A 12,673-nucleotide genomic window follows, 5' to 3' on the forward strand; every position below is an offset into this window, starting at 1 on the left:
GATCAGAAGGGCTGAGGGACACAGTGGGGCAAGGATGGTGCCCTCTGCCTCTGCCACGTGTCCCACAACCCAGAGGATCTTTGTCTTACTCCCTCCAAAGATGTAACCCCTAGTTCTCTGCTGGGACGAAGGGGACATTTTCTTAGCTGGGTAGAGGCAGGGAGGAGATCTATGCGTCTTACTTCCTTTCATGCTGACTTGCTTTTTTTTTTTTTTTTTTTCATGCTGACTTTCAACAAATCCTCCTGTTATTCCACTTCCAGAGATGCCTTATGTTGCCACCCATCCCAGAGCCCCTGGGGGTTTCTGGTATAGACCCGAGAGCCTGTTTGCTTTCGGTGTCATGGCTCAGATTCCTACATGTCTTTCTCCTTTCCAACTGCCAAGACTTTGTTGCTGTTGTGTTTTCCCTGTTTGCTTTGTCCTTATGGGTTCTGCCTTAAAAAAACAACAACAAAAACACCTCATACTGAGGTGTTAGCACTTTCTGTGGTGAAATAGAAGTAATGCATTCCTTCAACCCACTCTCTTTAACCTCAATCTCTTGCTCTTCTAATTGCTTGGTTTCCTAAGTATCATCATCATCTGTCAAATGGGGCAAATGATCCCTGTCCTGACTACTTCCCAAAAGCCTTTGTGAGGATCAGATGAATTTTTGCATAAGGATGTACTGTTCAAATGCCAAGATACTTGGCTGAGGGTACAGGGTACCTTCTAGAGGCTGTGGCTGGAGAATGGGCTGCCCTGGGCTGAGGGATACTGTTTCATTTATCTGTTGTCACAGTGATACTGCATTACAAACACCCACAAACCTCACAGCATGCAACAGGAAGTATTCATCTAGCATGGGAGTCTTCATGGCTCAGCTGCTCCAGGCTGGGTTGGCTAAGGGACTCCGCTGATCTTAAATGGGTTCACCCTCATGTCTGGGGGCAGCTGACTTGGGTCGTCCCCTGGCTGGACAGCTGGGCAACACAGGTCTCCTCCACACGTCTCTCCCTTTCAGGAGTCTAGTCCAGCCATATTCTCACGGTGATGGTAAGGGGGCAAGAAAGCAAGTGGAAACATGCAAGTGCTTTTTCAAGCCTCTGCTTACATCACATTTGCTCTCCTTGACTAGTGTTAGCCACATGGCTGAGCCCAGAGTAAGACGACAGGGCAGGACACCCTGCTCAGAGTGGCAAAGGGTGTGGACACGGGTATGAGGACACTGGTGGCATTGATTCTGCCTCTCTGCCATGGTGCCCAGGCATGGCTCTGGAACAGAGCACTTCCCACCTTCAAGTTTTCTTCTGTTAAACCCTGAATTATTTGCCTAAACCAGTAATGTAGGGTCCTGCCACTCTGATGGATACTGCTGAAAGAGTCACTCCTTTACTTACCACTCAGAAGAAACCGCTCTCCATCTCTAACACGATCAGAAATGCTCTCTCTGACAGAGAAATGCACTCTCCAGGCTCGGGCTGGGGCTTGGCAACTGATGTAATCTGCTTAATTATTTGATTCAATCACAAGTTGGCTTAATTATTTTCTTGCTTCTCACCTCTTTTGAATCCATTCTGGAAACTAATCATGTCTTTAACACCAGCCCAGAGAGAAGCGTTTCAATTGGGAAATGTAATTAGCCAAGGAAAATGAACGTGGGCGCTGCCCTTTGTTCAGGCACCATTAAAACCCAACTCTGGTCAATACCACCGTCGTCTGGAGACAAAGGCTCAGTTTGTTCCTCTCCTCACGGGAGAGGGAAGGCCCAGCAGGAAGTGGGGAGTTAGGCATCCTGGGATCTTAGCATGAGGCTCATTCATTCACTCATAAGCCATTTCTAGGCCAGTTCTGGGCTGCTGCCAGAGATGCAAAGGTGAGATAGCCATGTCCCTTGCCCCCAAAGAGTTCTCCTAGAGAGAAGGATCCACATGTAGTTGAGAGATACAGAGTGCTGGAACACACAGGAAGGAGCCGCTGACTCTACCTCTGGAGCTTTATCAAACTGGGTCTCGAAGGATGAGCTGGAGCTTCCCGTGCAGAGAAGAGCAGACTGCATTCAGGTAGAGGGCACAGCCTGTGCAAGGGCACGGCGCTGCGAGGGCCCAGGAGCTGTTAGAGGCGGGCTCGAGCCAGGCTGCCCGGGGCCTCTGAGGTCATCCCGAGGCCTCCAGAGCAGGTGTGCAGTGTGTCCTTGGGCCATCCCGTCACACTTTTCAGTTCCTCTCTCACCTTCTTAGTCCACTAGACAGTAATCTGAGCCAGGTTCAGCAGGCCCCATAACAATCATGGTCACTTGTTTAGGACAGTGGTCGGCAAACTGCGGCTCGCGAGCCACATGCGGCTCTTTGGCCCCTTGAGTGTGGCTCTTCCACAAAATACCACGTGCGGGCGCGCACGTACAGTGTGATTGAAACTTCGTGGCCCATGCACGGAAGTCGGTTTTCGGCCTGGGCGAGTCTATTTTGAAGAAGTGGCGTTAGAACACTCAAGGAGCCAAAGAGCCGCATGTGGCTCGCGAGCCGCGATTTGCCGACCACTGGTTTAGGACATCCTACATGCCATCCACTAAACTGAGCATTTTATTCTTAATCCTCATAACACTCTACAGCATAGCAAATTATATTATCTCCATTTCCAGATAAAAGAACTGAGGTTCAAAGAGGTTAAGCAACTTGTCCAAGGTTACACAGCAAGTATGCGCTTTGCCTTTTAAAGTGTTTAACAGAAGTTTAAGATATTTGACATTTAAGGGAGGCTCTAAACAATCTGAAAGGTGGAGGATGGATTCAAGGCAATTAGAACAACAGATGTGCACTCTAGAGATGAAGAATAATAGGAGGGCAGGGGAAGGGAGGGCATTCTGGGCAGACGGGCACCCTGGGCAAAGGCTTGGTATGCTGTGTTGAATTGAGTGTGACTGTAACCTGAAATGAAACGTGGGTAATGAGCTGCCCAGGTAGGCAGGGGCTAGATCACAAAGTGCCTTTTAGAGGGTAATTGGAGACCAGCTCCTTGGTCTTGGTGTCTGTGTTGGGGGGACTGCAGACACGGGGCCTCTCTAACACTGCTGCTTCAGCCCCTCTCCTGCAAGCGTTCACTTCTACTAAAGCCATGCGTCCCAGAGGAGTGGTCGCTGGTTTGCTTTGATCTCTGCCTGAGACTGAAGCCTGTCTGGAATGTGGTGGGGTGGAGAGGTTACCTGGCCAGGTGGCTCTTGCACCTGGGGAGAGGGCGGGAGGACCCGCTGCCACCACGGCCAAGAAAGGTTGTTGAGCCACCACACCTGCACCCACTTGGTTCCTATTCACCTTAACGCCCAGCCATCCTTACAAAGAAAAATTCAGCCAAGAGAGACTATGAGCTAACATGTTGCCAGGCCCTGCCTCACTCTGAGACGCACACCACTGTCTACCATATCCCACCCATCTGATCTGTGCATACTCATGGTTTTAAGGGAGTTCTGACCTGCATGTGTGCAGTTTTATAGCCTGCTTTTTCACTTAATAGGATCTTATAGTCTCTTTTCCTACCTTGATTCCTGCTTACTTGCTGTGTAACCTTGGACAAGTTGCTTAACCTCTCTGAACCTCAGTATTGTCACCTGGAAATGGATATAATAGAATTTGCTATGCTGTAGAGTTGTTATGAGGATTAAAAATAAAATGCTCAATTTAGTGGATGGCAAGGCATGTAGGATGTCCTAAACAAGTGACCGTGATTGTTATGGGGCCTGCTGAACTTGGCTCAAATTACTGCCTAGTGGACTTGCTGGGTGACCTTGGGCACCAGTAATTTAATCTCTATGAGCCCCAGTTTCCTCCTCAGTGAAATAGGGGTGATGGCACCCCTTGGGTGTGTATAAGAATCAAACACGTGCATTATTGTGTGTGAAAAGACTGTGGCAATGGATGCTTTTGTCGTTGTTGTGGCTTATAGAGTCTAGTTCAGGGTGTTGATGGTTTCACTCCATCAGGTGATTTGAGAGCTCCTCAAAGCTCCTAGCTGGAGCTGGCAAGCAGGGCAGTGGGCAAAGGTGAGGGAGCACAGGAGGGAGGCCAGTGTCTGCACCTGCTCGCCCAAGAAGAGGGCAGTGGAGCCAGGTATACAGAATGATGTGGCCTTGCCCCTGACTTCAGGCTTAAGAGGCTGGGGATGGGGCATTCTCCATCCCCTGCCCTCAAGACACGGAAAAGGAAAACCCCAGCAAAAGGACATGTAATGACCAGGGTCCTGTTAAAGTTGCCCAAGGCCAGATCCAGCTCAGCACATCACACATTGCTCAGGCCTCGCTCCTGTCTTCCTTCCTACAGGGTCTCACACCAGTCCTGGGCTGGGACTGCAGGACTCCTTAGGAGTGGAGCGCATGGTGAGCCTCGCCACCCATACAGGCTTCCATCCAGAGCCCCTGTTCCCACCAGACTGTCTGACAGAACACCCAACCACACAAGGTTCTCGAATCTCCAAAGGCAGCAAGTACGTGCCCTGAGCAACAAGCCTGGCAGGAGGGCACCAGAGCAGAGAATGTGGGGGCTGTGCAGAGACAAGACAAGGTTTTGATAACAGTGTCTACCTGACATGTCTGAAGCATCAGGCGTGCCTCTTCCTGGCAGGGCATGCAGTTTCCTGGTAATGAGTTGTGAGAGGCTGGAACAAGTTACCAGGGAGGCTGGGCCGACTCCACCAGGAGATGGAAGCCAGGCCCCAGGGGACTCAGCTATATGGAAGGCATCTCTGTGGAGGGGCGGAACTTCAGCCTGGAGTGAGGACCCAGGCTGGGTCAGAATCTGCTGGGGGATCTCAACCCCTTGTTTCTCCAAGCCTGGGCTGCGCTCCCCCTGCCTCAGCAGTGGCTGGGCAAAGTCCCCCTCCTTCAAGCTCTCGGAGAGACCTAAGCCAATAACACTTCTATGAACGGCACCTCTGCAGTACTTCCCGGCTTGCAAAGCATCGCTCACATTTGTCGTTTGGGGCCTTCACAAAAATATGCAGTAGAGAAGCTGAGGCGCAGAGAGGTGAAATAACATACATCTCGATGTATTTATTTAAGGTAATGCTAGCTGCTGTAACAGATAACCCCCGAGATCTCAGGGGATTGAGAACAGACATTTCTTTCTTGCTCATGTAAAGTCCAGTTGGTGGGAGGAAGAGGGAGTCTGCTCCGCACGGTCACTCAGGGACCCAGGGTGACGGAGGCTCCATCTTCTTCAGATTATGACTCTCAAGGTTGTCTCAGCCTTGGAGGACCCCATAGCTGGTGCTAACGGACCAGGCCTCAAGTGGTGTATGTAACTCAGGCCCACATTCCACTGGCCAGAACTTGGTCATGGGGCCCCACCTAAATGCAAAGGGGGTGACGTGCAGTTCCTGACTGGGCAGCAGTTTCCCCACAACGGCTGTGCTCTGAGGAAGGGGGGCATGTGCGTTGTTGGCCCTCATAAAGGCTATCTTCCTCAAACAGGGCTGGGACCTTGGATCAGTGTGATGGGGGGCAGTCATTTAAAAGTCAATAAACCCCAACATGGACTGAGACCTGGAAGAAGACACAGGTGTCCCTAACCCTTCGAGGAGCCTGGATCACACACCGTCCCAGCCTTCTCCACCTTCTCCACAGCCTTCTCCTTGCCCCTTAATTAGCTCCTGATCCACACAGCTGCTCAAGGGCCTGGCCCTGCTAACACACCCCCATGGCTCCCCAGTGCCCTCTCAATAAGGCCCAAACTGCTTAGCCGGCATCCACAGACCTTCACAGGGCTCCAGCTTAGCTTGCAGCATTCCCCTCTTATTCCCCTTCCCACATACCCTGTGCTCCTCCTCCCTGACCAAAGTCTCCCCACTGGGCCTTTGCTGGAATGCCCTCCCTCCAGCTCTACCCCTGCAGACTCCTCCTCATCCTTCCTGATCCAAATCAAGGGTCATCTATGGGGCCTCCTTCAGCAGAGTTAGCTGCTCAGCCAGCACTGAATGAGAACTGGGTATGTACCAGGCAGTGCCTGAAAGGCTTCATAAGAATTAACTCATCCGTAACCTTCCAAGCCTCTGAGATGGGCATCCCATTTTATAGATGAGTCTCTGAGATATAGGAACTTGTGAGGTCACACAGCTAGTGAGTGACAAAGACAAATTCCAAACCCAGGTCTGTATGCTCACAGCTGAGACTTAACCACTGGGCCAACTTCTGCCTTTTATCAGCACCTGCCACAATTCATCATAACTACTCGTTCACTGAATAGTTTGCTATGAATTTGCTGTTTTTCCAAGAAAGCAGCTGCAGACTCCTCGAGGGCAGAAGTCACAGCTGATCCATCCTGGACTCCTCCTCCCCCCCACCCCCACCACCGCCAAGCCAAGGCCTGGGTGGCGATTTCCTCTCAAATAAATCCCTCACCTTCCTGAGAACCAGAACCAGAAATTCCTCAGATTATCATCTGTCATAATCCCCTCCCTGCTTGCCTGTCAGGTTTTGAAAGTTAACCTGAAACGATTTGAAAATGATCTAAGAGGCATGGACCAGCCTTCCCTGAGCGTGATTAAGTACGATGGCTTTTTAATGATTTGAGCAGTGCCTTCCTGGATTGACAGAAATGGATTACCATAAATTTCTGAACACTGCGCCGCCAAAATCAGATCTTCTTTCATTTTCTCAGTCATCCTCGCAAACCTTTGCTGAGAATGACAAATACTCGGGCTTTAATTGTTCAGTCTCGTGAGGGCGGCGCCTCCTGAGTTCCCAGAACTGCTCTCGCTGGGAAAACCTTGAAAGGCTCCTGGGGCTCCATCTTCAGGAAATGGAACTGTTTTCTCTGAAGCAGAGAGAGCTGTCTCCGGGGCTGTGACACGTTTGCTGCATTTGTGAATTGCTTTGGCCCCGAGATCTAGAACAGAGGCAGGTCTCACCCAGGAAGCATGCTCAGGGCTGTCCCACCAGGGGCTGAGGACGGGGTGGGCATGACGAGTCGGGTAGGGGCTTCTCCCTGCTCAGCCCATGCACAGACCCTCCACCTCCTGCTCAGCCCATGCACAGACCCTCCACCTCCTGCTCAGCCCATGCACAGACCCTCCACCTCCTGCTCAGCCCATGCACAGACCCTCCACCTCCTGCTCAGACTCTCCACCTCCTGCTCAGCCCATGCACAGACCCTCCACCTCCTGCTCAGCCCATGCACAGACCCTCCACCTCCTGCTCAGACTCTCCACCTCCTGCTCAGCCCATGCACAGACCCTCCACCTCCTGCTCAGCCCATGCACAGACCCTCCACCTCCTGCTCAGCCCATGCACAGACCCTCCACCTCCTGTTCCTCCTTTCTGCCAGACTCTGTGCCTCATCCAAGCTGCCCACACCTACGGCTCAGAGAGGTTAGTTGTGGTCACACAGCTGGCAATATGCAAAGCCAAGACGCGAACATTTTGAACAGAACCACTCTTACTGCTGCCTCTAAAAGAAGTCAAATTAAATTGAATAAAAGGTGGCTCACAGGCATCCCCAGAAGCCCATTTACATTTAAAGAAAAAAAAAAAAAAACCTTTACTGTGCACCTTCTAGTGCCAGTCTCTCTAATATGCATTCTCTGACATTATCCCCATTTCACAGATGAGGATGTTAAGGCTCACATGGGTGAAATAGCTAACCAAAGGTCACACAGCTAGGAATAGCCAGTGTAAGATTTTACACTATGTCTGCCTGATTCCAAAATAAGTTCCTGCCCCATTTCCTGTAGGAAATAAAAATCTGTCTCAGGAGGATGTGGTGCCAGGCTGGTCTGAGTATATCATGGGCAGGGTTCCTGCAGGAGGAGACACTCACCTCTTCTCATGCAGTGCCTGCTACTGAGGGCCATTGCCCAGCCCACGGGTAGGAGGTACTGCCAGGCCCTGAGGAGATGGCCTGGGGTCTTGTGGCTGTGGGCACCTCCCTGAGATCCTCGCGAACCCTCTGAACCTGGCCACGTTCTCAGATATTGCACAGGAGCAGGATGTGACAGTAATGAAACGCAGAGCCTCCGAAGCAGACAGCGGAGTTGAATTCTGGCTTCTCCATTCAACAGCCTTGAGAAATTTACACAACCTCTCTAGCCTCAGTTTCTGCATCTGTAAAACACGGACACTAAGCACCCTCCTCATAGGGCGTTTGGGCTTAAAAGAGGTGCTGCCCGTGGGGCGCTCAGCAGCACGGTGTCTGCCTCCACACGCGGGTCGCCATCGCTGAGGCCTGCCGTGGGCAGCTGCTGCGCCCGTGTTTACACACACTGTGTGCTCTCTCAGCCTCAAGGTAGTTCTGCAAGGTGGAGGTGTTGTTGCTCCCATTGTACAGATGAGGAAACTGAGGTAGCTAGAAAGTGTGGCTCCAGGGCTCAGCCCTTTCTGCTGTCCCATACTTTGCAGCTCAGCCATCTCGGTGCCTGGAAGGACCCTCTGCTGGGGCTCCATTCTGTACCAGGTTCTCCCAGCACTGCCTCCGCCGTCTCTTTGTTTCTTGGGTTGAATAGGGCCTCTTTGATTTCCTTTCTTTCCCCCTTTCCAATAATCATCATTCATCTTATTATCAGAGCCACGCATCTGCCCCTCTTGGCTCTGGCCCAGAGGCTAACTTTGCCATGATCAATGCATAACTCTGTGTGGCCGCAATGTATATCCAAGATGGCACTGTGGCCCTGTGCCTGCGGGCCTGGGTTGCCCTGGTGCTGTCAGAGGACAGCTGGCATCTCCCCTGATGGGGCCGAGATGAGGCAACTGCCCGGTGTTGCTGTGTGCTGCCCTGTGCTCTGGGTTAATTCATCTTGTCCCCTACGTGGTAAACAGCTACCTTCGAGGGGTCTCAGTGACAGGCCCAGGTGCTCCCTGCTCCCTCCTTCCCTCCATAAGTGACTAGTGGGCACTCAGCAACCCAGATCAACAGCTCCCCGAATGACCCCACATGGGGTCCTCTCTGGGCCACTCTTCACTCAGCCGCAGGAGGATCATTTCCAAACACCGGTCAGAACAAGTTTCTAGGCCATCCCCACAGCCCCAAGGCCCTGGGTGGCCCGGCCCCTCCTCCTCACCGCCCACTCACTGCCTTCCCTCTTTCTCACTGCCCGTGACCTCTCTGCTCCACAAACACAGCGAGACTTCCCCGCCTCAGGCTGTTCTGTTTGCTGTGCATTCCGCCTGACACGCTCCCATCCCCTTTCCTCCTGTGCTTCCTTCAGGAGGCAGTGCTGCCGCCCCCACCCTCCTGCCACGCTGCTGCTTGCTCACTTTCCTTTATCACACACATTACTTTGTAGCCAGATGGCATCTGTGTGGCGCCTGATTGGTGTCTCTCTCCCAGCAGCTCTCTGAGGGTGGAGACCAGGACTGCCTTGCCCCACTGTGCTCTAGCATCAGGCGCAAACCCCCCCACCCCACCCGGCCCCAGCACTCAAAAATGTTTTTGGTTGAATAAATAAATCTTGAGCAAGTGACTCAATTCCTTGAAGTCTCACTCTTCATCTGTAAAAGAGAGACAATAATAAGAGTTGTCATGAGGTTTAAAAAACAAGATGTGTGTGACACGTAGCACAATGCGTGGCACCAACCAAGTGTTTGGTCACTGCTAACCGCAATTGTTTCTATTAGCCTGTGATGGAAAGGGGTGGGGACTGGCGTTTAGGAGAGTTCCACATCCCACCAGCAAACCTTTGTGGACTGTCCGCCCTGGGCCAGGATCTTGGGGTTGATCTCTGCCCCCAGGACCTCACGCCACAAGGAGCAGCTGCTGGCAAGGGGCACTGGCTCTCAGGGAGGCCTCCTCGCCTGGGTCGGAGGCAGTGCGAGGAGGCTGCCCAGCCCTCAGTCAGCAGGTCGCAGTGACACTCCGACTCCTCAGGGCCTGTGCCGGCTTGGAGTGACCAGGCTTAGACTCAGCCTGCAGACACTCGCTGCCTGAGACGGATTTGAGAAACTGCAGGAATGACCCAGGTTACTCTATTCCAAGTTGGAAAGCAGTTCTTTTCATAGAATTCCGAGGAAGAAGACCTCAGGTCCACGGGGAGAATCAGAGATGCCTGCATGGTCCTGGACGAAGCAGCCTTTTCTCTAGACTTAACATCCATGTGTGGCTTGGGTCATGGTGAGGACATGTTGGGTTAGAGCAGGGCATTTGAAGCAGAGGGAACAGCTTGAGTAAAGGGCTGGATGGCTAGGAAGAGTGGACCACATAGAATCCATTTTCTAGCTGGAGTATGGAAAACATGAAAAGACTATTAAGAAATAGGGCTAGAAGGGCATATTACATTAGTCAGCTGTTTCCAAAATAACTCGTGTAACAAATTACCTCACAGTGAGTGGCAGACAGCAGTGAGCATTTATTTCTCATTTGTCCAGCGGCAGAGGCTGGAGTTTGGGTTATCTAGGCTCCACTCAGTGGAACCCAGGTCTGCTCCACCTGTCTCTCATCCTTCCTGGACCAGTGGCCACCTGAGACTGACCTTCTCATGACGAAGAGCAGGAGCACAGGCGGGGCATGTCCACTGATCCCATTGGCAAGTCTCATGGCCAAGCCTAGAGTCAGGGAGTTTAATGCCCCACCAACAGGCGGCCAAAGCAAGTTACGTGGGCAAGAGCGAGGTTGATGGGACAGGGATGTTTGCCCCTCCCATGGAGGTGCAGAGTACTGAGCAAGCAATCATCTGATTTACAGGGAGAAGCCAGAGCATGGAGTGACTCGAGGTCTGCCCCGAGGAGCTGCCGAGAGTAGTCAATGTGTCTTAGTGTCTCTTGGGGTGAGCAGCTCAGGGCTCTGGCTCTGGCTCTGGCTCTTCTCCCCATTGAGGCAGGAAGAGTATTAAAAATGCCAGTGCCTTCCTGACAGCCCACACTTCCTGCCTGCCTGGCGCAAAGGCTGTGTCGTCCTTCCTGCTGAGCAACAATTGATCTGCAAAGGGTCCTAGCTTTGCCATCCCTGGTGTGGCTTCCTCCACTGGCACTGAGCCTTATGATAACAGCCCCATGCTTTGAGCACCTACTGTGTGCTGGGTATACCAAATTCTCTTATATTGAGTGCCTGCTGCATGCTCTTTGTATACATTTGTCTGAACTGGCCATACTGTTCTAAAAAGGAGACCTCATTGTCCCATTTTCTGAGGCCCAGAAGGGTCAAGTCAGTTGGACAGGATCACTCAGCTGGGAAGGGAGGAAGCTGGGATTAGGAGCACGCCTGCAAGGTCGAGTGGTCCGGAAGGTGGTATCTGGTTACAGCTCCGCCCTGAGCGACTGAGCCTCTGTGAGACTTTGGAGGATCACCGCAGCATCCTGGACTCCAGTTTCTCTGTCTGCCTCGTCTTCTCTGAGATGTTCTGAGATAAACGCCGTGCAGAGCTTGATCCACAGCACTGTCAGAGGGAGTTCTTAAATACAAGTTTCCAGGGCTGACAGCACCCTCAGCTCTTATTTAACAACAAACAAATAAAGCATTAACATTAAAAAAAAAAACAGACCCTTCTTTCCAACGGAGGCCTGTTCAGTAGACTGGTTCAATGAACCGTGCCCGGCCTTTCGTCACAGTGAACCTCATCCAGCCGTCCACCCCAGCAGGCATTCTCCAGCCGGCCGTGGCAGCGAGTGGCATCTGTTTGGGAAGGCTGGAGGAAGCCATTAGTTCCACCAGGGCCCTGATGTCTGCGGCCGCCCATCTTGTCCCTCCAGCAGTGTTTTCCTTGGAAAGCTGACCACTGCTGCCCGTGGCGTGTTTTCTCCGAGGCCATGAGGCCCTGTAAAAAGCGTTTGGAGACCCCTAGGAAAGCACTGTAGGCGTTGCCACTAGCCGATCATTCATTCAACAGTTATTTGTTCCCATCTCCTCTGTGCCTGGCCTGGGGATGGATGCCGGGGCCCTGGGGAGAGTCAGGTACGTCCCTGCCCCGGGACTCACAGGCATGTCAGCACAGGGACAGGCAGCACCGGGACGGAAGCACCTGCCGCAGAGCAGGACCGGCTTGCAAAGGAGGGGTGGTTAGGTTTGCTCGGTGTCTCGGGGACTTGACATTCGAGCCAACGCCAGAACGATGAATAGTTGTTTATTAAGCTATCTCGTAAAAGGAAGGCATGCAGGCCTAGGGACCCGTGTCAGCAGACACTCCAGAGTTTTTGGGGAGCTGCTAGTGATCTGATGTGGGTAGAGCATGGCATGCAGAGAGAGCAGAGGAGACGCGAGGTCTGAGAGGTTGGCAAAGCCTAGACCACAGGCATCCTGCTTGCTGTGCCCAGGACTTTGAACTTGGGGACCAGGGGCATTGGCAGCTTTTAAAAAGGGCAGTGACATGGTCAGATCTGATCGTCTTTTATTAATCAGCCTCTAGTAAAAGCATTCTGTTGGGTTCCAGAAATAGTTCCTAAAAAAATATCGTTAGTCCTTCCAGAGGCTCCAAGAAACCTTTGCCTGGAAACAGCCTCTGAACACAACTTTGTGACCCAGCAAATAGCCATGATGGGAGGATTCAAGAAAAATTCCTACTGGAGGGGAAAAAAACAACACAAAAACCAGACCTGATAGAAATGGAGAGGTCCTAACCCTACACGAGTTTCATGCAGCCAGAAGACCTCACCATATACTAGTAAGATGATGTGGTTTTAAACAATGTACTTTGGGGTAGTGGGGCTATCACTTTAATTAATCTTCCTAGAAACCCACGTGGCAGAACATTCCAGTTGCTACTGCTGCATAACAAATCA

At 52.0% G+C, this 12,673-nt stretch overlaps 1 protein-coding gene across 1 annotated transcript in view; it reads left to right on the top strand.

Annotated features, from left to right (window-relative positions):
• MAN1C1 (mannosidase alpha class 1C member 1) overlaps positions 1–12,673 on the top strand; it is a 133,330-nt gene that overhangs the window by 79,699 nt on the left and 40,958 nt on the right. The gene's annotated exons all lie outside the window — the stretch shown is intronic.

This window comes from Eptesicus fuscus, chromosome 9 (assembly GCF_027574615.1).
Source record: "Eptesicus fuscus isolate TK198812 chromosome 9, DD_ASM_mEF_20220401, whole genome shotgun sequence".
NCBI lineage: Eukaryota > Metazoa > Chordata > Mammalia > Chiroptera > Vespertilionidae > Eptesicus > Eptesicus fuscus.